Below are 22,807 nucleotides of genomic sequence, written 5' to 3' on the forward strand. Positions count from 1 at the left end.
TTTCCTCACAAACGATTTAAAGGAATAGTTCACCTTAAAAAATTTAAATGTTGACATTTTGTCATTATTTAATCCTAATGTCACACTCAAATTACTTTCTTTTTTTAAATGGAACACAAAGGTAACATTTTAAAAAGTATTAACATGGTTTTATTGTCCATATAATGAAAGTTAAATGTGACTCTGGACTCTCACGAAAATAAAACAAAAAAACTCATAAATCTACAGTAAAAAATAACTGATATGGCTCTATATTCCAAGTGCCCTGAAGCCATATTGTCACTTTGTGTGATGAACAGAACTAAAATGTAAATGTTAGTATAATAAAATAATTTACATTTTTGGGTGAACTATTTCTTTTAAAAATAACATTCTGGGTTTATTACAATTTAAGCTCAATCGATAGCATTGATAGGCCATCATAGGCTATGTCCAGACTAGGGTTGCAGCGGTATACCGGTTTCACGGTATACCACAGTTTGAAAATTGATGGTTATCATACCATGTACATTTGCTTATCTACGGTATTGAGAAAAAAATGCAACCGGCCGGAGAATCTCATATGCGTGTGCGCATCTCCTTTATTCCTTGTCTGCCTGTCAGACTCGTCAACTTGTGACACACATGCACGAGCAGTGGAGAAAATGTCTGAGAGAAGCGAGGCGAGGGGTCTGACATTAGTGTGTGTTAAAGCAGTGTTTCTCAACTGGTCTATTCGGACAGCAGGGAAAGAGCAATGCCATGGTTCTCCCATTGAAGATATTTCGGAGGCTGCCCAAGGTATAGACTATTTAGGACTGCCGACGTAGATGTAATGATAATCTCGCAAACAGCTAAAGCAGACATGGATCAGGCTCATTTATCGTAAAAGCGTTTTTATTTTTCATTGGATATTTCAGATAACTTGCATTGGGACCTAACGTGTCTCCACAAGTGTTTAACATGCTCAAGGTTGCCAGATAAGAGATGAAACACCCCCAGTTTGAGATTTATACTTGCGCAAATTGGAAATATTCCGCCCAATGTTATGCTTATTTTGTGCAATCTGGCACCATGCACGTCTCATTTTCCCCATTGAACAAACTTGGTGAACTGTAGTGCAATATTTTGCTCAAGGAAAATTGTTATAGGGCTACTCTGTGTACATTCTTGATGCTGCTTGTGATATTTGGTGCTACTGATTTTGCAGGTAAACCTTCTCAGTGATTAAATTAAATATAAAAGTAGATCTTGGCATCATTGACATGTGAGCAAAAGCAAGCCAGAGACGAATATGTATGTGTATTTTTTATTTGTGCAATTTAGAAACGTTGAAATACCTTCGCGCCTGTATGCTAATCTAACTAGCTAGTATTTATTTTTCATAAATACATTAATTTATTATTATTATTATTACTATTAGGCCTATTTAAGACTAGCACACTGACCTAACCATGGTAATGAGGAGCCTTTCCTTCTGTGTAATATGTGTATAAATATGTAATATTAGGTACAAATGGGATAATAATGGGCTCATATAAGTAAATATGCTCTTCAATTTTTAAAACCTGTTGATAAGCACTGAGTTAAAGTTACAGACAGGAGCAGTATATGTTAACCGTTAATAATCATAGGACATTACTTTAAAAGCTCACACAGCTGATGTTATTTTTCATTTAGTAGTTCATTTAACATGATATGATAACATGTAAACTAACATGCTTTAGTTATATAACATGTTATAGTTACATGCTATTTTTTTCATGTTTATAATTCTGTTTATTATAATTCTGTTAGCTTTCTTATTTTTTCTATTTATTTATTTTCAAAAGGGAGACTTTTTTTTTTTTTACACATATGTACCAAGAGGGGATGCCGCATCATTCTTAAAAGTGTAACACATACTTAAAAATAAATGGTTTCAAGTTTCAATTATAATAAAGTGTTTGCTCAAAAATAAATTAATTAATAAAATAACCCTTCTGTTTTCACTAATAATAGTAATTGTGTAATACCGTATACCGTGATACCGAGGTACATCATCTCGCTCTCCAAATAAGCACCCTCTCCAGTCGCGGTGCTGAAATCCTCCATTGCACAAGAAAAAGTCAGTGACGGAGACTTTTTTTTAGTAATTATTGTGATGTTCCGTGCTGCAGTCACAGCCGGCTTCGCTGTGTAGTGAGAGGTGCTGTGTTTTCCGCAAAGTACTGAGTGCTGGGAACATGTAGTCCTTGGGACCTTTGATGAGGACAGGTGGCATGCTAATTTTAGAATGCGCAAGGATATATTGCCGTTATGAATACTTCCGGCATTTCCTTCACCGATTTGTGACATCATCGTTGTGTGTCGCGTTAAGAGTGACGCAAAAGACCATTTGAAATCCGATTTGAGCAGTCAGAGCTCTGGACTGAGACGCATCTGAAAAAAGTCAGATTCCAATCGCATTTTAAACCACCTCCCGATGTGGTTTGAATCAGATTCTGAAAAATCTGATTTCATGCGGTTTTTTTGCTGTCCAAACCATCAAAAACTCATCTGGATACAATCTGGATATGCAAAAAATCAGATTTTTAGTGCCAGTCTTAACAAGAATTAGTAACGTCATCTAGCAACAACATTTATATTCTGACGTTATTTGCACATGTTTTAATAGCAACAACAACAACAACAAATCAACAACACCAATGGAGGACACCAGAATCGAGCTACACTTTTGTTTGTTTAGGGCCGTTTTATACCAACTTTGGCTGCATCAGAAAACGTAGGCAGCTGCCTTATCAGTTAATGGTTTTTAACAACCGTGTTTTTGGATGAATGTAACTCTCTGAACAGTTTTATTTCATATTAAATTTTATACCTTATTTCATCCTACCATCATCCATCCTTATACAGCCTCACATTTTCCAGTTTTCGGACATAGTCTGTGTCTTCAAGTTACAGTTTAAACCAGGTGCATGAGCCTCATGTGCGATGCTCTGTGCAACCTGAGAGATGAGACGAGTCGGTGAAAAGCGCTCTTTAAACACGCTTCATACACTGAACTCAGAGGACAACATGCTGAAAATGCACTATAAGCCTATTTATCAACACGATCTCATACAGGCTTTTATGACTCAACATAAATTACTATACTGATATCCTCACACATTGGCTTAATAAAGACATATTGATGCAAGTTAACCACAAGGCACGTATTCCCTCATATTAACTATATTTAATGACAGTTTATTGTATAATAAAGTTAAATGAACCACTCTCGATAAACTTTTGATTATTTATATTCGTCAATCCAGAAAACAGTCGATGTAGTAATCCAGAATTACATTTATTTTCTGTAATCACATGGTACAGATGCAATAAACTCAAAGCATGTCTCCCGATGAAGTCACAAACACAGTGGTGATTCTCTTTGGGTACTTTGTTTGTTATATGTTATTTCTGTTAAGGGAATTGTAATTTAGCGCAATCCTCTCAGTAGCAGGCTAGCAGTTTTTTTACTATGGCGGTTGTAGAGCTCCTGTCCTTTCTCAATGCAGGTTTTTGTCCAATCACAGGCTGCAGCACCTCCACATTTCTTGTTTGCCACAAAAGTATCTACCCCAGAGTAGGAGCTAAAAATGTCCAATAAAAAGGCTTCGAGGAGCTATTGTTCCTTAGGTGCGAAAGTGATTAAAAGCACTAGTCCGTAGTGAACTAGGAAAAAGCGGTAATGATTCTGAATGTGTCGGAAAAACCAGCAAGAGACTGTCTGAACATTTTGTTTATTTATAGAGAGAAATGCACATCCGGGTTGAGCAAACAGATGATAATCTCTGGATCAATGATGGTCAGTGTTATCACCAATAGCTGATGTCTTTGACCATGTTATGATGATATTTGGCTTGTTTTCTCATTAATCTATTAAATTATTATTATCAAATTAATATTACATTTAAGACACATAAGACATGCATTTGAAGAAACTCTCTTTATTATATTATTAAGTACAGATGACAGAAAAGGCGTCTATCCGCATGTATGACGTGCTTATACAGAGGCGTGCAGTCTCATGGAACACGCGCATCTAAGGATCTCACACTTTGTTTCTACCTTCCGATTTATTTATTTTTTTATGAGTGCTGCAAATGACCTCACGCCCATTTCACACATACTCCGTTTGCAGTGCGTATGCGGTGCGTATTTTTTTCCGTACCCATGTTAACAGGTTAGAGCTTTTACACTGCACGCGGATGCAGTCCGTCGATCCGTTCCAGTTGCGGTGCGTATACAGCAGTGCAGCGATGGTTTACGGGCCGAGTCTATTTTTGCTGTGCTGCACCGCACTGAATTAAAGTGGCAGCGCATTGTTCACATTAAAATACACATATATTGTCAATAAACTGTAATCATTTCATCATATACGCATAAGTTCAGTTAATGTGTTCTACAGTTACTAAATTACAGGGTCAAGAAAAACAAAAAAGTATGATTATAGTCCCAAAAGTTGCAAAATGCCATCCTATATGATTTTTTACCCTAAAAAAAGACAGTGAACGCAAATGCGCCTCATTCTTCTCCTTCTTAGCAACAGATATAGCGCGATAGCTTTTCTTCAACTCGAACTACATGTAAAACAAAGAATCACAATGATTAAAATGAATTTTCATATTGTTTCAATGCCTTAAACAATCTCAAATTTAACGTTTGGGTTTAAAATCAAAATTCCTTACACATTTTTGATTTTGTGGCACACAGAAACTGCGGATCAGTAGCGCACTGCAAACGCAACATATGTGAAAGCACTATAGCGCATGTTGCTCCTGTACCGTATACGCACCGCATACGTACCGCATACGCACTGCACACGGAGTATGTGTGAAACGGGCGTCAGACATCGCAGTTCAGGAGGTGCTTTGAGTTCAGTTCACTTTATTTCCACAGAGCAGTTTATTGTGAATGCAACTCTGCAGCATTTAATATAATATAAACTATATAAAATAATGCAAAATGTATAAAATAATACAAAAACACGTTCACCTTAAACCATGATTTATATTTCAGTGATTATTATAATCATTCTAATTATTATTTTTACATTTATAATTGTATTTATGTCTTCATTTGTGTAAGTATTTTTCCGCCTGCATGTTTAGATTCTTGCCTGATGGTAAATGGAAAGGTGGTTACTTATGATTATTTTATCACTTTATTATTTATTTATTTGCTTTTTCATTTTGTTTGGAGTGCAATTTGAATTAAAAAAAATATTTGATTTAAGATTTTCAATGCAAAATCAATAAAGCAAGAATATTCACTAATCCCTCAGCCCGAGGTTTCTGATGTAATTGGATATATATATATCTTGAAGGAGGGAATAAAAATCATTTATTCACACACATGATATATTTTCCTGGATAACGAAATACCTGACGGGCAGAGAATGCAGGGATGAAGCTTCTTTGCCAGAGAGATGTTCAAAACTGTTGTAAAGCCATCTTTCAAAAAGTTGAACAACACATTTTAAATGCTCTTATTTTTTTCCAGTTTCATTTGAACTTTTAGTTAAAATAAATAAAAAATAAAGTTCAAAGTTTGAAATCAAGTTGTCTTGCTTTATTGTGTAAGCTTAACCCTAAACATGTTTACCGAAAATTATCCCATAGTACCACCTAGCGTCCAACCTGCGGTGTTCGTTTTTTTCCAGCTGAGTTTTTTTTTTCTAACCAAAGTATCAAAAAATGTATCGTTTAGGAACTGGCATCGAAGTCAAGATATCGGTATCGATATTGTAATATTTTTTACGATACCCAGCCCTACCCTAGAGTTGATTACAGGGGTGGAAATTCCCACAATACAATATTATCACAATTCATTAGTCACGATACGATATTATTGCGATTTAGTTAAAATAGTTCGCGATTCATACTCCAATGATTCTGCATTAGATTCTGAGTTCAGTTTAAATCACGGCATGATTCCAGATGTGGAAACAAAGACGCGAGTTACGTGTATACACTTTTTAAAGATTTTTTATAAGATTCTAGAAAGAAACGGAAAAAGTAGATACTCTTAAACTATAGAACCATTTATTTAATCTTGTGGATGTTCCAGGTTTTGTTCACAGGTCATACTGAATGTAAAAGGCCAGTTTATGTACTGTGACTCATTCTGATTTTTAAAACCGCTTTTAAATAAAAAGCTGAAGGGGAAAAAATAGAGTAAAAATACATTTAAGAAAGAAAAAAAAAAGATATTTAAGGACAAGATGCATCGAGATAATTGAATATTTGAATCGAATCATGAGCCAAGTGAAGATTCACACCTCTAGATTTAGTATAGTATTGTGATAACATATGGTATATTGCAATTTTTCAACTGTAAAAGGAAAACTTTGTCCACATCTGTTTTATCTAATTAGATACATTGCTTAGTCTGTTTATATCACTTAATATTTATTGCTGCAAAATGTGATTGTCAAGCATACAGACTGACCAACACCATCATAAAAACCTGTCACAAATGTTGCATGCACCTGACAAACTGAACTGTTTTTATTACAGTCTAGTCCAACTTAAAGCCCATGGTGCAGGTTAAACACCACTGTCGATTAATGGGTAGATAAAGCAGTCAAGATATGTACCGTAATTTCCGGACTATTGAGCGCACCTGAATATAAGCCGCACCCACTGATTTTTAAATATAATATTATTTTGAACATAAATAAGCCGCACCTGTCTATAAGCTGCAGGTGCCTACCGGTACATTGAAACAAATGAACTTTACTCAGGCTTTAACGAAACACGGTGTGGCAGCGGGGGCGTGGTCAAGCGCCTGTCCGGAGAGAAAAGCGGTAAGGGCGCTTACACCTGAGCTAAATTATGTCTAACACCGGTGTCTAATTTCTGTAAGCATGGGGAGAGCGGCATAAAAGGCAGCAGCCACAGAGCTGAGAAAGTGACACACGTCAGTCTAGTGTTGGCGCATAGAAGAATTCAGAAACTTTATAAAATTGATTGTAAACATTGCTGTGGTCATTAAAGCCTTACCTGGAATATCAAGTGCCCTGCTGAAAACTGTCACACTGGTGCCCATGTGACAGTTTTCCCAAGAAGGACACGTGAAGCAGGGCACTTGAAATTAGACACCGGTGTTAGACATAATTTAGCGCAGGTGTAAGCGCCCTTACAGCTTTTCTCTCCCGGACAGGCGCTTGACCACGCCCCCGCCGCGACACACGGCTTCTAATAAAACATTTGCAGTAAACAGTAGCCTACCAATAAAGTCATTGGTCACTATCTTCCTCGTCCTGTGCACTGAAGTCATCTCCTTCGGTGTCGGAGTTGAATAGCCTCAGCTTAGTTGTCTTTTTGCACTGAGTCAATTCATCACGCTGCTGTTTCCAACGTCTTATCATCGACTCATTAAGACCAAGCTCCCGTTCAGCAGCTCTATTTACTTTTCCAACAGCCAGATCAATCGCCTTCAACTTGAAAGCAGCATCATATGCGTTTCTCCATGTCTTTGCCATGGTGAGGGTGACAAAATGACTACCGTAATCAGAATGATGGGAAGTTTGAGCGCGCTCGATTTAATCTAAACAGTAAACAAAAAAAATTGTTTTGACCTTAACCCGTTCGGCAATTTCATTGGTCTAATGAAAGCTTCACGCTGCCAAAAAACTGAGCACGTCACAATGTTTTTTTTTTATTTTTTATAAAATTTGAAAGCGGGTAAAATCCATATATTAGCCGCATCATTGTATAAGCCGCGAGGTTCAAAGCGTGGGAAAAAAGTTGCGGCTTATAGTCCGGAAATTACGGTATATAAAGTTAGAAATGTCTCCAAAATGGTGTTAAAGTCCAGTTTTTGTAGTTTTTGGTTAGACACGGTTATTTTTTACGCGATTCGGCGATGACGTCACATGAGGTAGACGCGGTGGAATGTAGCCTCAGCCGTTCTCAGCTACTTGAACTAATTCTAGCAGACTAGCACTGACTACTATGGCGTCTAACTGGGATGAGGAAGAGGTGGCAAGACCCACAGTTAACATTTATGATGGCCCACAGCCATACAATTTCGAACCGTTTAGACGTGAGAGGGCGAATGAGGAAATACCGAGAGCAGATGGCCGTCAAAGACAAATAAATGCATGGTCAGAGGAGAATGAATGGAGAGTTGGTGTAGTGTCCTGGTGAGTTGCTATCATTTAGAAATGCAGCAATGACCGCTGGAGCTAGTAGTCTATGAACAGCAGTGCATACAATAACTTTTATGCTTTATTTCTAAGCTTTTACCTCTTTCTCCGGTGAAAATTTTGTTTCGCCGTAGCCGATGCCGAGTAGGCGTCGTCAGTGTGATTATTGTTGATAGTGCCAACTAGTTTTCCTCGTGATTGATTGTCATTGACACCGTCAGGCTTACAGGGAGAGGGAGGGAGTGAGTGAGTAGTAAGCGTCTGTGTCGCTGTGTTTGGCAGGTGTCTGTGTGGGCGGTGTCGTCCCATGGAAACTGTGGTGGAGAGCTTGTGTTGTAGGGAGGTGAGCGCGTTTTGGTCGCTGGTCGAGGATCTCACCCCGCGGCCAGCAGATGTAACGTGCCTAACGCAGCATCCTGGATTTGAGGCATGCTGCCTGAATCCGTTTGTGCTACAAATAGCATATTCACACTTGAGATAGGATCATGGTCCCCTTCAAGCCAGCACGCACGAGTATGTTCATGGTTTATGTTTGCTTTACCAATGTTTTTACACTGAGTCCTTTGAACAACAGCAATAGGTGACAGGAGATGTGTTGCATGCACAAACATGCATAAGAGACAGGCTTCAAATGACGTTTCCAACCTACTTACAGAGTTTAAAACTTAAGAATCTTTCCTACTTATTCCTAGGCAATACCGGTACACTGCGTACAGGCAGGCTATACGCTGGGCTTATGGAGTTTTAGGGAGGAGTATAAGGAAGCCTCTACCCTCTTGTGTGGTTTCAACCATCAGACAAAACTTCCAAAGTGGTGACCAAACCTATCAGGGCTTTCAATGGCCTCGTTTGGATGAGAATGAATAAAAATAATTGTTTATTCTGTTGTGATCGCCTAATTGCCCTTAAAATGTTATAAAGTACACAGAACACATGAATTTTAATAAGAAAAAACAGTTTATTGGCATTGCTTGTAAGGGTTACTAAACATTTACTGAACAAGGACAAGGATTACTGAACAAAGACACAGGTTGCAAGTAAACAAATCTATATAAAAAAAGCCCACTGATGAAGGGCTAGACCTGAAACCTTTGCACATTGTTTCTTTTGCCTGCAAAAGTGTGGTCTTACCTGAGGGTCAACTGATGGTTCTCGCACTCACTCACACTCACTTACTCACACACACAGTCACACACAGTCACACACAGTCACACACAGTCACACACAGTCACTCACACACACTCACACTCTTTCATGAATGCATATGCAGTGATACATGCAAAAGCATATCAAGCTGACACACAGTGAACCCAGACAACACCGCACACAGAGGTTGACAAGGCACAGGTAAAATGATTGGTAAATTATTTTGAATTACATAAAAAAAATTTCATGCAAATAACAGACAGAGGAGCAGACATGCAGCATGCAGGACCCCTTGAATGGGGTACAGCGACAATTAATGCCACTTACAAAGACGAAAAAAAGTAATGATTTAGTGCAAAGTAAAACCAAAGCAACAACACACGAAACATGCAGAATACAGGAAACCACCACCAAATGAGATGACAGGGACAGAAGGAAAGTAGATAAATAACAACTAAAATAAATACTTACAACTAAATCATTGGACTTGTCTGTGGAAAAAAATAATAATAATAATGTGAATTTAGGTTCTCTTGTAGCGTGACTGCCGGGCTAGGAAGAGGCTGATGGCCTCCTCCTTAGGAACCTGTTCGAAGGATTTAGAGATGGGGGCGGGTGCATCGGAGGACAAATTAGCGCTAACCTCTCGAAGAGCTGCAAGTGAATGGGTGTAGCTTTCCTGAAGGGCCTTCATCAATGATGTTGCATAACCTGCAGATATAATAATAATAATACTGAATAAAGATCATTGCCACTGATCACAGATGTCTCGTGAGCCATCTCAAAATATGATAGAACTGCATGACACTGCTTACCGTATGAGGCTGCCTCTTTGATGGGACGCACCACATGGGCACCTTTTCTGAAGCGCGGATACTGCACGCAGTATTTCTCCGTCCCATCACTTTTCCGTGCTGTCTCGCGGTTGGCATTTTGATTGTAATGCAGCGCCGCTAAGAGAAGCCTACAAAATAACACATTTGAGATTTTTTTTTTTACTACAATAGACATGATAATAGGTACTATTATTACTATAAAAGGCATAATAATTGGCTGTATTATTCCTTGGATAGCACTGACCTGCTATACATCCCAACGTATGAAAACCCTGTGTGCTTGGGTGCGAAGTGCAAGATGAGGGAGTGGTAAGCCTCAAGGGAAAATGTCTGATGCTGTGGAGACAGCTGTCGAACATCTTTCAGTAATGCAGTTCTCGTGATTATGTTCTCCAACTTTACTGCTGCCAATGAGCCTGCAAAGACCAAAACAGGGAGGCAGACAGACACACAGATGGAAAACGTATAAATAGACAAGATAGATTCAGACAAAAATTATTTTTTTAATGGAAACACATGAAATGGTCCTGCATATTAATTATAGCAAACATAAACAGTAAACAGAATGTTATGAGATTGCCAGGGAATGAAAAAATAATTTAATCATCATAGGTCACATGTCAAAGCACTCAGACAGCAAATACAACAAAACTGTAGAGCGTACATAATACCACATGCTGTGTGTACTGTACCTGGGTCCAGCCACTCTTTGTTGCGCTGATCCCCGTCTAGAGGGCCATGGGCACAACTGGAGAAAGCAGGGGTGTCATGGTCATGGATGTCCTGGATGTGGTTGACTAAACTTTTCCATTTAGCCTCCATGACTGCTGGGTTGCCGTCTGGGGTTGAGGCTGCAGTCCAATAGAGGTGATTCACTATAGCAGGCCTCCACAGCTGTAGTTGGTCACACTCTTTTGAAGCTGCATCCAATGCCTTCCCCAGACCTGTTTTAGAACAAATGGTATTAATTGATATGCACTAACAAAAACTGCTTCAAGGTTCCAACAATGGATACATACTTTTGGCAATGTGCCACACATCAAAATAACGCTGTGTCCCTTCAGGGCTCAGCTCCTCTCTCACCCATTTGGCAACCTAAGGAGAAATAAACAAACTTTTGTGGATGATTGACCTGTGTGGCCCTCCGTGTATCAGCAAACCACAAACATCCAGCTTCAGTGCAATTCAGATGTTTACATTCTATACTGCATTTTTATTGTAAATACCTGGCGATGACGGTCCGTGATCAGCGTTGCTAAATGCAGGTCCTTTCCCTCAGCAGGCCAACACTGCGCTTGAGCCCTTCAAGCTCACACCATGAGCTGTTGGGGACCTCTGAGCTCTGCAACATGACATAACAGTGTAAGTGTAAAATGCTGGTGTTGTTGAAGGAGGCGTGAATGAACCGACGCGTTGCTGGTCCAAGCATTACGATACACTGTACTCTAGTTAGGCAATACACAAAGCTCTAAGCATCGTTGTACTAGTGGAAAGATGTTATATTAATATACAATCAGTTTATTAAATTGCAGATTTCATTTCTTTGTCTAGTAACATCAGGTTTACCTGAACAAGCTGAACATCCACCACCTTGTTCACTCTGTCCTCGATCAGAGAGTAGGATCCATACTTCGCGCAGTGCCCAGGAGAATCTGACCTGGAATTAATTACAAATTTGAATTAGGTTTCAAGTTTTTAATAACCAAGGTCTGTAAAGACAATCCACCATGTCATCTGCAAATGCCAACTAAAGCCACCCTACCTGATAACAAATAAAAAAATCAAAATGTGCAACTGGTCTATGAGCTCTCACACTGGTTTACCTGCAGTCACCAGCAAGAACTAGCCCGCCATCCATTGCCCGTAGGTCACTAAAATTCTTCAGCTTGATCGTTTTGCCAGGCCTGAACGATTACAGGGATGGTGTAGCGGCGCTGATGGCGAAAGTAACTGCTCGCACTGATGCACTGCAGGCCAAACAGAGTCAACATTCTTAATGTCTGGGTGGCCAAACATCCAGTGAAATGAATGGCCCCGCTTAACAGGAGGTTGCAGGTCGGCATGTTCCTGTGGAGCATTGGCTGGTTTTGCCAGAAACGGTGGTAGCCACATGATGCACAGACCTAGATATTATGTTTCTTTTTTGTAGTACCCTACAACATCAAATACAATGGATAACTGTTTAAATGTTTATTACCAACTAGAAAATTGCCAAAAAAAAAAAAAAAAAAAACCTGCACCATGGGCTTTAACTGAATGCAAACGTGTTTGGACTACTGTACTATTACAACTTATTCAAAAAAGTTATGCAGCCCCTTCAGTTCTGTGGTATTTGAAAGTAAATTAATGTTAAATTGAAATGAAATAAAATAAAACATGTTGTCTTACATTAAAATAAAAATGTTCAATTGAAATAAATGAAAACAAATCATGTACTCTTAAATAAAAATAAATAAAACATGCTACTGTTTGCTGCTGGCCTTGGGACTAAAACAAATTCAAAGACATTTGGACAGTGAAGGAATGTCAGCATTCTTGTTTAGAAAGAGGAGCTGATCAACATGCTCTGAGGTATGTTCTTCTCTACTGCACTGGCATATCTCTTCTTAAGATCTTGACTGATGCTTTGTTTGATGATTCTGACCAGTGCTGTGTCACCAGTGTTGTCCTGTGTGTCATGCAACAGCTGTGTTAGCAGCGGTGCTACGAGTGACAGAGTAGGATTCTTTTCCTCAGACATCACAGTGGTCATCACTTGGTGGACTTCAAGGCACTGACTTCAGTTTCTTCGGCGTTCCCAACATCTGTCTAATTCAGGGTGAAGATATTTGTGCTACTCCTCACTTCGGGAGACAACAGTGCTGCACAAATGGCAGGTTGTTGTTCAAGGAACCACTGGATCATTTCGTTAGCACTGTTCCATCTTGTGCTGACCTCAGTCTTGAGTTTGTGGGTCGGGAGCTATACCATTTTCAGTCTTTTCTCCAAAGCTTGGTTTGCCACAGTGCTTCTGTTGAAAAAGCCAGTTATGCACCACACACTCCCCATGAGCCTGGCTACTGCTGGCAGATTTAACGGCCGCTGTGACGCCAGATTGAGTGTGTGAGTGAAATACTTCACATGCAGGTATCCCGCTAACTGAATGGCAACGGTCACGTTAGAAGCATTGCCGGTGACAACCATCAGGTTTTTGTCGGCAATCCCCCATTCTTGTACTGCATTTTGCAGAAGGTCTGAATGGTTCACCTTGGTGTGACTTTTGTGTACTGCTCTAGTTTGGAGAACGTGAGACAGCAGTTGCCAGTTTCTGTGAGATAATTATAGTTATAGCCACATAAAAATTCACTGCCCGTGATGTCCACGCGATGCAGGTTAATGCAACCCTTTCTGAGGTCCTCAAACTTTCCTCAACTTTAAGCCTCACTTCTCTGTAGAGCTTTGGTACAGCCGTGTCAGTGAAAACATTTTGCAACGGGTCTCATACCTGGGTTCCAGTGTCTTGAGCATGTAACAAAAGCCCTCATTTTCCACAATGTTGTGTGGACACAGGTTGTTGCAAATAAAGTAGTTGATGGATTGTGTTATTTTTTTAGCTCGCTCTGAATTGGGAGGTAGCTTTGTCAAGCTAAATGTGTCCAGTGATTGTTAGTTTTTCAGTGGAGCTGATTTAACCTTAGCTTTGCCATCCTCAGCTAATGCTATCTCTGGATGGTGGTGTGTGAGGTGAGTCCTCATGTTTGTAGTATTCCCAGAGTATTCTATTTTCATACGACACTCCTTGCAAATCCCATGTGTCACATCCATCTCCTTCATCCCTTCCTTGTTAAAAAATTAGTCCATATGTTTGATTTAAACGTGTATGGTGCTTTTCTGATTTCTTACTCCAAAGCCTCAATCTTTGTTTTCCCAACTTCCTCCTGCCTCTCTGACAATCACCTCTGCTGTCCTCACCAGAAAAAACTCAACTGCACCTTAGTGGACTGAAAAAGCATTTGATTTTATTATCCAAGTACCAAAAAGTTACATTCATATTTGCAATTTCTAGAGTAAAAAATTGATACTTGGCATCTGTGTATCAATACAATATTGCAATGTGAAATATATCGATACCATGCTGTATCAATTTATTCCCCCCACCCCTAGTTGATTACCACAAAAATGTATTTTGATGTGTCCCTCCTTTTTTTTTTTTTTTTTTTACAGTGAGGCACTTTCAATTAAAAATAATAGGGCCAATTCCATCCATCTTCTACAGCTGCTTGTCCTATGCAGGGTTGCGCGGGTAGGGCCAATTCATAAATGTTAATGTTACTCTCTGTAAAACAGTTAAAGGATGGGCAAGGAGGAGGCGAGAACTGGCTTGTCAACATAAATAATAATAATTTAATAACTTAAAACACAACATAAACAAACACACAAGCAGACATGCCCGTAATTCTCTCTCCCTCGATCCATCGTCACCGGCCGCCTTTATCCCTCGCGCGCCTCATCAGGCCGATTGGGGACCGGGCGCGTGATATTCCGACCGGCCCGCCCCCTCCGCTCCACACTCCTCCCGGCGTTTTCTCAGGCCGGGATGCCACCGGCATGACGTACACCCCCCCCCATCCCTGGGGCGGGGTGTATCTTTTTCAAATGTATAGCCACAACACGTAAACAATATGCATGTTAACATGGTGTCGGTGTGGTAAAATCACATACTAACATAACTTTCTGTGTAAAGCTATACACAATTTTACAACTTCGTTGCCATGACAATGTGACATTGTAAACACAAAAAACCTTAAATGATGATAAAAACATAAATTTATACAACTTTAAATCTTAAATAATACACAAGTTTGAACAGAATAATTAATGTTCTTTAAAGGGGTCATATAATGCCATTTTTGTACAAGTTAATATGAATCTTTAGGGTCTAAATGAAAACTTTGTAATATACTTTTATTAAAAATTCTCATTAGTATTTTAAGAAAACACTAATTTTACCTGCTCAAAAACAGCTCTGTTTTCAGCACGCGTTTCAGTTCATATGACTTTAAATGATAATGAGGTTTGGTCACCCCGCCCCTCCCTCCGTTCTGGGGGAATTGTAGTCTTGAATCATATGCATTTGCAAGATGTAAACAGTATTTTGCCAGTATTGTGTTACCATTCATCTTCATGCAGTTATAACTGTTTTTTTGACATTACTTCTTAATCAGTAACATACAAGTAAACCAGGTGTAACTTAGTGTTACCATGTTAACTGTAACACCTGCGTACACAGTTTTTAATAACACAATAACCATAATGCGTTGTTGATTATAAACGTGGGATTATGAATTATATTGAGAATGTCGTAACGTTATGGAAAACATGCCGTAATGTACCCTGAGTGTAAACATTAGCCACATTCATTGTGAAGCGTGCAAGTGATTTGCAAAGATTATTATAAAGGTTAATAAAACGTTACACTTACTTCTTCTGGAGGTGCAGAGGGAATATAAATAGTTGGTACCAAATCTTTTTTCAGCAGCTTCTTAGCAAAACCAGCTTTATACTGACCCTCGTTTATAAAGCAGTCTGGTGAAAGATTATTCGCGCAAACATGAACGCATTGACGTTGCTCGTGGGGAATATTCCCATCGTAAACAAAACTCAGCCACTGCGTCTTCAGCGGTTCAGATTTAGGAACATCAAAATGACTGCTGTGTTCGTTATTACACCGAAGAACAGAACACCCACAATCGCTTGGGCGACATTCTGCTCCAGTGTATCAACAATGATGATGGACTATGATTGACAGCTCGCTCACGAGCGAGGGAGGGTCTGTGTTGAAATACTGCTGTCAATCAACAATCCTGGGAGGGGCGTCCGACCGTGTGACGTCACACGGTCGAACGGCTCGATTTGAGGCAGGGGAAAATATATAAGGAGATTAAAACAAAAACACTGGATGGATTTTTATCATAATAGGATGGTTGTGGACAGGCACAGCCAACACACATTTCAGTACAATCAACTTGAAAAAGTGCATGTACCATTATATGACCCCTTTAATAAAATTATAATCTTTATTTTTGACTATTTGAAATAATTTTTTGTGATAATAATCAACATTATGCAACAAATACAATCAATTCAGCTAAACATGTACTGAACCCAAAATATTACTTTAACTTAGATTTTAGCACAACAGACTTATTTGTTAATTGTTGTGCTTTCAAGCTTGTTTATTGACTGTAAACCCTTTCAAACCTATTAGCATACTTGTAGAATCTGAGAAGCACCATCTCGGGCATTAGTAAATAGAAAGGTATTTGCTAAAAGTATTTAAGTGAACGAGTACCTATGACTAGTAGTACATACAAAGAATGTTACAACAACAAGAAAAGCCACATAAGTCATGCTGGAGCGATGCCTGACTGCCAGTAGTATTGGTTTCAGCCATACAGAGAGATGCTTTTCTTCTCTGTCATATAATAAACACTTATATCACATTCCCATGAATGTTTTACAAGTTTAAGTAATACCTAGGATTTTTTTACTCTTTCAATGGACTGAGCATTCTTCAAAGTACCGTACTTATGTATTTTGAGAAGATGAATGAATGCTAGATTGTTCCTGGTGTCTGACCTGTTTTCAAAAGCATTGAAGCAAAGTATTTCTGTAGTAGCACACTGTCTACTGAGATTGTGTATTTCACCCTGCAATAGTTGGGTCAAATTATGTTGTTAAACTAAATAGTATAAGATATTTGTCCTGCTCCTTCATTTGACTCACTTTGTTTCAGAAACACGTTTTTAGATTTATGCATTAATTTATAGAAAATCTGTATCTTATGATGCATTATTATGTACCTGCTCCAAACCATTTTCGGGATATAGTATTTGAAATGTTAGCTGATATAATCCAGTTCAGTTGCTTCCATTTTTAGTTTATTGCATAAAACTCAAAATGTGTTTTTGGGTCAATGTAACTTAAAATGATGGAGCATGTCACATGTATATTTTTAACAAATATGGTTAAATTAGTTGTCTGTTTAATAAAGAAAGTGTGTATGAATGAATGAATGAACAAGTTGCACAGGCATAGAATAGTTGTATTTTGAAGTGGACTTATAGGAGGATGGGGTAGGTAATTTCCTCTGGCTCTGTCTGACAGATGTCACTCAGATGTCAAGTTTATAGTCTTCATTGTTTTAACTTTTTTTCCCACTTTTATTTACCTCAGGTGGTTTGGTAGCAGCTATTAGCCTTATTCACATGAATGGGAAACGACGTCACCGCAGGGTAAAGCTACTTCCACTACGGCTTTGTGACTATTATTTTAATATACTTTTGCCTCGAATAACACTTTTGTTTTCCAACGAGTATAATTTACACAGAAATTATTTATTTTCTTTTCCCAACTGATTACTCAGGCTGCATTCTCTTTTGAGTTTATATGCTCAAATGCAGCGCTGGTGTGGTTTTTTCAGTAGCTCCCATCTCATTAGCATAAATTATCATCCTTGCATGTCCATATCATGAGAAATTAATTGTAAAATGCTTTATATTTGTGGTCAACTGATATATCGCAGAGGCTGATAAATCGGCCGATATTAAGACTTTTTTTAATTACCGGCATCGGCCGATTAATATGCCCGTTGGGCCGATTTGTTTCTTGAGGGCGCCAAGAATCGGCTGCATGCATGTGAAGCAACTGAGACTGAGTTTTTTGTTACATGCTATCATGTTACTACAATAATAGACCTGTGTGCAACACAGTGTCATTTAAACAGTCTGCATATCAGAGCCGCAGCAGACGTATTTGAGCTCATAATGTTAAAGTGCTCGCCTGTTTCAATCTCCCTCTCTCTCCTCAACAGTTCCCTGGCTGTAACTTTTTAACTGTCGTGTCTAATGATAGAAAGACAAATATCAATAAAACAAATATCCTATACCATCTGCAAATATGTGCATATCTCATATAAACATATGTAATAACCCAACCTCACACAACTTCAGTAGATTCAGCATCCTCTTGAGTGCTTTTAAATCTTTCTCTAAAGCACGTCTCTCCTCAACAGTTCCGTCACTTTTCTAATGATAAAAGGCAAGTATAAATACACTCCAAAAAATATTTGCACTGGAAGTACCTTACCTCTCTTGTCACATTCTTAAAACATGATTTATTTACTTGTCAAGCAAAATGGTATAGGTCTTGTTTTAAGAGAAATCTACAAAATTGGTGAACTTTAGACTTAAAACAAGAAACAAATAATCTGTTAGTGGGTGAAGAAAAATAATATTGTTTTCCCTTTGAATTAAATTAGATTTTTCTTACACAATTGGCAAACAGTTTTTTCTGGTTTCAAATTTGGTTCGATTTCTCTCAAAACAAGACTTAAAATCTTATGCCAGTTTAAGAATGTTTAGATATTTTTTTCTGGAAAACAAGACAAAAATACTTATCTTGAAAATCTTTTTAGCAAAAAAGGTAGCAAAAAGCTATCAAAAAGGTAGACTTGCCTTGCTATGTGGGTGAAGTTGTTCATAGGGCTAGAATTAATGAGTTTTAGCATTTTTATTAGTAGGAGGGTTCATCTGTGGGTCCTCCATCATCAGAAATGGAGGGTACAGGGGTGTTCTTTGACATACTGTATGTTCAGTGCTGCTCCAGCTGAAAACAACAAAAAGTAAAGTCAAGTCAAGTGGTTTTTATTGTCGTTTCAACCATGTACAGTTAGTGCAGTGCACAGCGAAACAAGACAACGTTCCTCCAGGACCATGGTGCTACATAGAAACAACATAGGACAAACACAGGACCACATGAGACTACACAACTAAATAAAATACCTATACCTATATAAAGTGCACGTGCAAAAAGTACGAGACAGTACAAGAAATTTCTGACAATGAACAGGACAATAGGCACAGTAAGAGACAGTGCAGCGCCGACCAGTACACAGTAGTGCAAAAAGATGACAGTTTCTAAAAACATAAACATAACATACTATGAGATAGTGTTCTATGCACATAGCAGTTATTGATGTAGCAGAAAGTTATAAAGTGACCGTAATTAAAGTGCAACTCAGGACACGGTGTGTGTGTGTGTGTCAAACCAGTCTCTGAGTATTGAGGAGTCCGATGGCTTGGGGGAAGAAGCTGTTACACAGTCTGGCTGTGAGGGCCCGAATGCTTCGGTACCTCTTGCCAGACGGCAGGAGGGTAAAGAGTTTGTGTGTGGGGTCGTCCACAATGCTGGTTGCTTTGCGGATACAGTGTTTTTTGTAAATATCTTTGATGGAGGGAAGAGAGACCCTGATGATCTTCTCAGCCGTCCTCAATATCCTCTGCAGGGCTTTGCGGTCCGAAACGGTGCAAGTCCCAAACCAGGCAGTGATGCAGCTGCTCAGGACGCTCTCAATAGTCCCTCTATAGAATGTAGCGAGTATGGGGGGGTGGGAGATGTGCTTTTCTCAGCCTTCGAAGAAAGTAGAGATGCTGCTGGGCTTTCTTGGTGATAGAGCTGGTGTTGAGGGACCAGGTGAGGTTCTCCGCCAGGTGAACACCAAGGAATTTGGTGCTCTTAACGATCTCGACAGAGGAGGCGGAGAATGTTCAAGTTGTGCTCTCCTAAAGTCAACAACCATCTCTTTTGTTTTGTACACATTCAGGGACAGGTTTTTGGCTCTACACCAGTCCGTTAGCCGCTGCACCTCCTCTCTGTATGCTGACCTGTTGTTCTTGCTGATGAGACCCACCACGGTCGTGTCATCGGCGAACTTGATGATGTGGTTCGAGCTGTGCATTGCTGCACAGTCGTGAGTCAGCAGAGTGAACAGCAGTGGACTGAGCACACAGCCCTGGGTGGCCCCCGTGCTCAGTGTGGTGGTGGTGGTGGAGATACTGTTCCCGATCCGGCCTGACTGAGGTCTCCCAGTCAGGAAGTACAGGATCCAGTTGCTGAGGGAGGTGTCCAGGCCCAGCAGGTTCAGCTTTCCAATCAGGTGCTGAGGAATTATCGTGTTGAATGCTGAGCTGAAGTCTAATCAAGTGAGTCCTTTTTGTCTAGGTGGGTGAGGGCCAGATGGAGGGTTGTGGCGATGGCGTCGTCCGTTGAACGGTTTGGACGGTACGCAAACTGCAGTGGGTCTAGTGAGGGGGGAATCTGGGTCTTAATGTGCCTCATGATGAGCCTCTCGAAGCACTTCATGATGATTGGTGTGTGTGCGACGGGACGGTAGTCGTTGAGGCAGGACATTGAAGACTTCTTTGGCATGGGGATGATGGTGGTGGCCTTGAAGCACGTTGGAAGGACGGCGCTGCTAAGAGAGATGTTGAAGATGTTGGTAAGAACATCTGCTAGCTGTTCTGCACATCCTCTAAACACTCTGCCAGGAATGTTGTCTGGTCCAGCAGCCTTCCGTGGGTTGACTCTACGTAGAGTTTTCCTCACATCTGCCGTGGTAAGACAGAACACCTGACCGTAGGGAGGAGGGGTGGTCTTCCTCTCCACCACGTCATTCTGCACTTCAAACCGAGCGTAGAAATCGTTCAGCGCATCTGGAAGGAAGGCATCTTTGTCACAGGCAATTGATGTTGTCCTGTAGTTGGTGATGGCCTGGTTGCCCTGCCACATGTCACTGCTGTCCTGGAAGTGACGGTGGATTCTCTGGGCGTGCGCGCGCTTTGCCTCTCTGATGGCCCGGGACAGTTTGGCCCTAGCTGTTCTTAGGGCTGCCTTATCGCCTGCTCTGAAGGCGGAGTCTCGGGTCCTCAGCAGCGTGCACTCCGCAGTCATCCATGGCTTCTGGTTGGAGCGTGTGGTGACGGTCTTGGAGAAAGTGACATCATCAATGCACTCGCTGATGTAGCTGGTCACTGATGCTGTTTATTCCTCTATGTTGGTAGAATCGCCATATGTTGCAGCCTCCCTGAACATGTGCCAGTCAGTACACTCAAAACAGTCCTGAAGAGCAGAGATGGCTCCTGCTGGCCAGGTTTTCACCTGCTTCTGAAGCAGTTTTGTGCGTCTGACGAGCGGTCTGTATGCTGGAATTAACATAACAGAGATGTGGTCCGAGTAGCCGAGGTGGGGGCGGGGCTCCGCCCGGTACGCGCCTGGGATGTTTGTGTAAACAAGATCAAGCGCATTCGCCCCTCTCGTTGCAAAGTCCACATACTGATGGAATTTAGGAAGCACTGTCTTGAGATTCGCATGGTTGAAATCTCCAGCAACAATAAACAGTCCATCGAGGTGAGCGTTCTGCAGTTCGCTCAAAGCCCCATACAGTTCACGGAGCGCTTCCTTAGCGTTAGCACTGGAAGGAATGTAAACTCAGGTTATGCAAACAATGGTGAATTCCCGTGGTTAATAAAAACAGTCACAAGCTCCAACAGCGATGAACAGTAACTAGAGACTAGCATAGAGTTCTTGCACCATTCCGTGTTGATGTAAACACACAAGCCACCAGCGCAAGTCTTACCGCAGAGAGCTGTATTTCTGTCGGCACGAAACGAGGCGAGCCCATCTAGCTGAATGGCGGCGTCTGGAAGTCTGTCGCTGAGCCACGTCTCCGTGAAAACAAAGACGCAGCAGTCTCTAAACTCACGCTGCGTAGCCTGCTGGAGTCGGATATAGTCCAGTTTATTGTCCAGGGAGCAAACATTTGAGAGCAGGATAGACGGGAGTGCTGGCCGGCTAGGGTTTGTTTTTAGCCTAGCATGGACCCCCGCCCTCTTGCCGCGCTTCCGCTTCCTCGCACACTGCTTACGACGTCATCTCCCCCGGCCACCGGCATCAGGCGACGCCGAGGACTGGAGGCCTAAGTCTGGCTTTTTTAACAAAAATAGCACCATTTTGGATCCGGAGTGGCCATCTTGGATCATGGTGGCGCGGTAGCACATACTAACTCAAAGCATAGAGTTGTGAATTTCTTAAATATATTTATTTTATCATAAGCTAAAATTACATGTTAAACTGTTGTATTTATAATACACGTCTATTATGAAATGACATTACTTGTTGCCTAGTAAATCAGAAATAAATAATATCAGGCCTTTCACCGCTGGACAATTATGATCTGTTTTTTATTTTTTTATTTGTGGGAACAGACACTCACTCATGCTTAAGAGTAATTTTAATTTCGTTGAGCCAACCAGGTTTTGCATAAATCACAATATTGGCTATTTATTTTGTTTTGATCACATCGACTGTAGTGTGAGACAGACAGGGAAAAGCATGTTGTCAGTTTAAGTTAGTAGATCAGGGGTTTTAAAAATCATATTTCATTCTGCAAGACAATATTAAAGTAAATAGGAAAGAATACAGTCTCTACTTAAATATAGCAGGGCATTTGCTCTTCACATTGGTCTTCAAAAGTTGTGATCACTCTTTCTCCCTTCAGCTACAATCTCATACAAGTTACATTTGTTTTCAGGCACTGACCACACTTCCTGGCCTCTGGCATTATGCTGGATCCTGGCTCTTTTTTTAAATTATGGATCTGAATAATGTTATTTAAACAAGCTGAAAGCAAAACAAAGACAAAACACACTTCACAAAACACTGAATTTTATCATTCTGTAAAAGTAAAATTAAAAGTATTTATTATCAGCAAATGCAATCATTAATCGACTGCGTGTGCAAGTTACACACACACACACACAAACACACCGAGCTCCTCTTAACGGTATTAAGT

The 22,807-nt window shown here is 40.2% G+C and overlaps 1 protein-coding gene and 1 long non-coding RNA gene across 3 annotated transcripts in view; one reads left to right on the forward strand and one right to left on the reverse strand.

Annotated features, from left to right (window-relative positions):
• vav2 (vav 2 guanine nucleotide exchange factor) overlaps positions 1-22,807 on the forward strand; it is a 278,862-nt gene that overhangs the window by 2,660 nt on the left and 253,395 nt on the right. The window lies entirely within an intron of this gene.
• Positions 10,511-12,020, reverse strand: LOC127625503 (uncharacterized). Its single transcript, XR_007968294.1, has 6 exons — positions 11,961-12,020; positions 11,704-11,794; positions 11,364-11,479; positions 11,157-11,232; positions 10,830-11,081; positions 10,511-10,553 (listed from the first exon to the last, which is right to left on the reverse strand). It is a non-coding gene; the product is annotated as an uncharacterized LOC127625503 (long non-coding RNA).

Source organism: Xyrauchen texanus, chromosome 31 (genome assembly GCF_025860055.1).
Source record: "Xyrauchen texanus isolate HMW12.3.18 chromosome 31, RBS_HiC_50CHRs, whole genome shotgun sequence".
NCBI lineage: Eukaryota > Metazoa > Chordata > Actinopteri > Cypriniformes > Catostomidae > Xyrauchen > Xyrauchen texanus.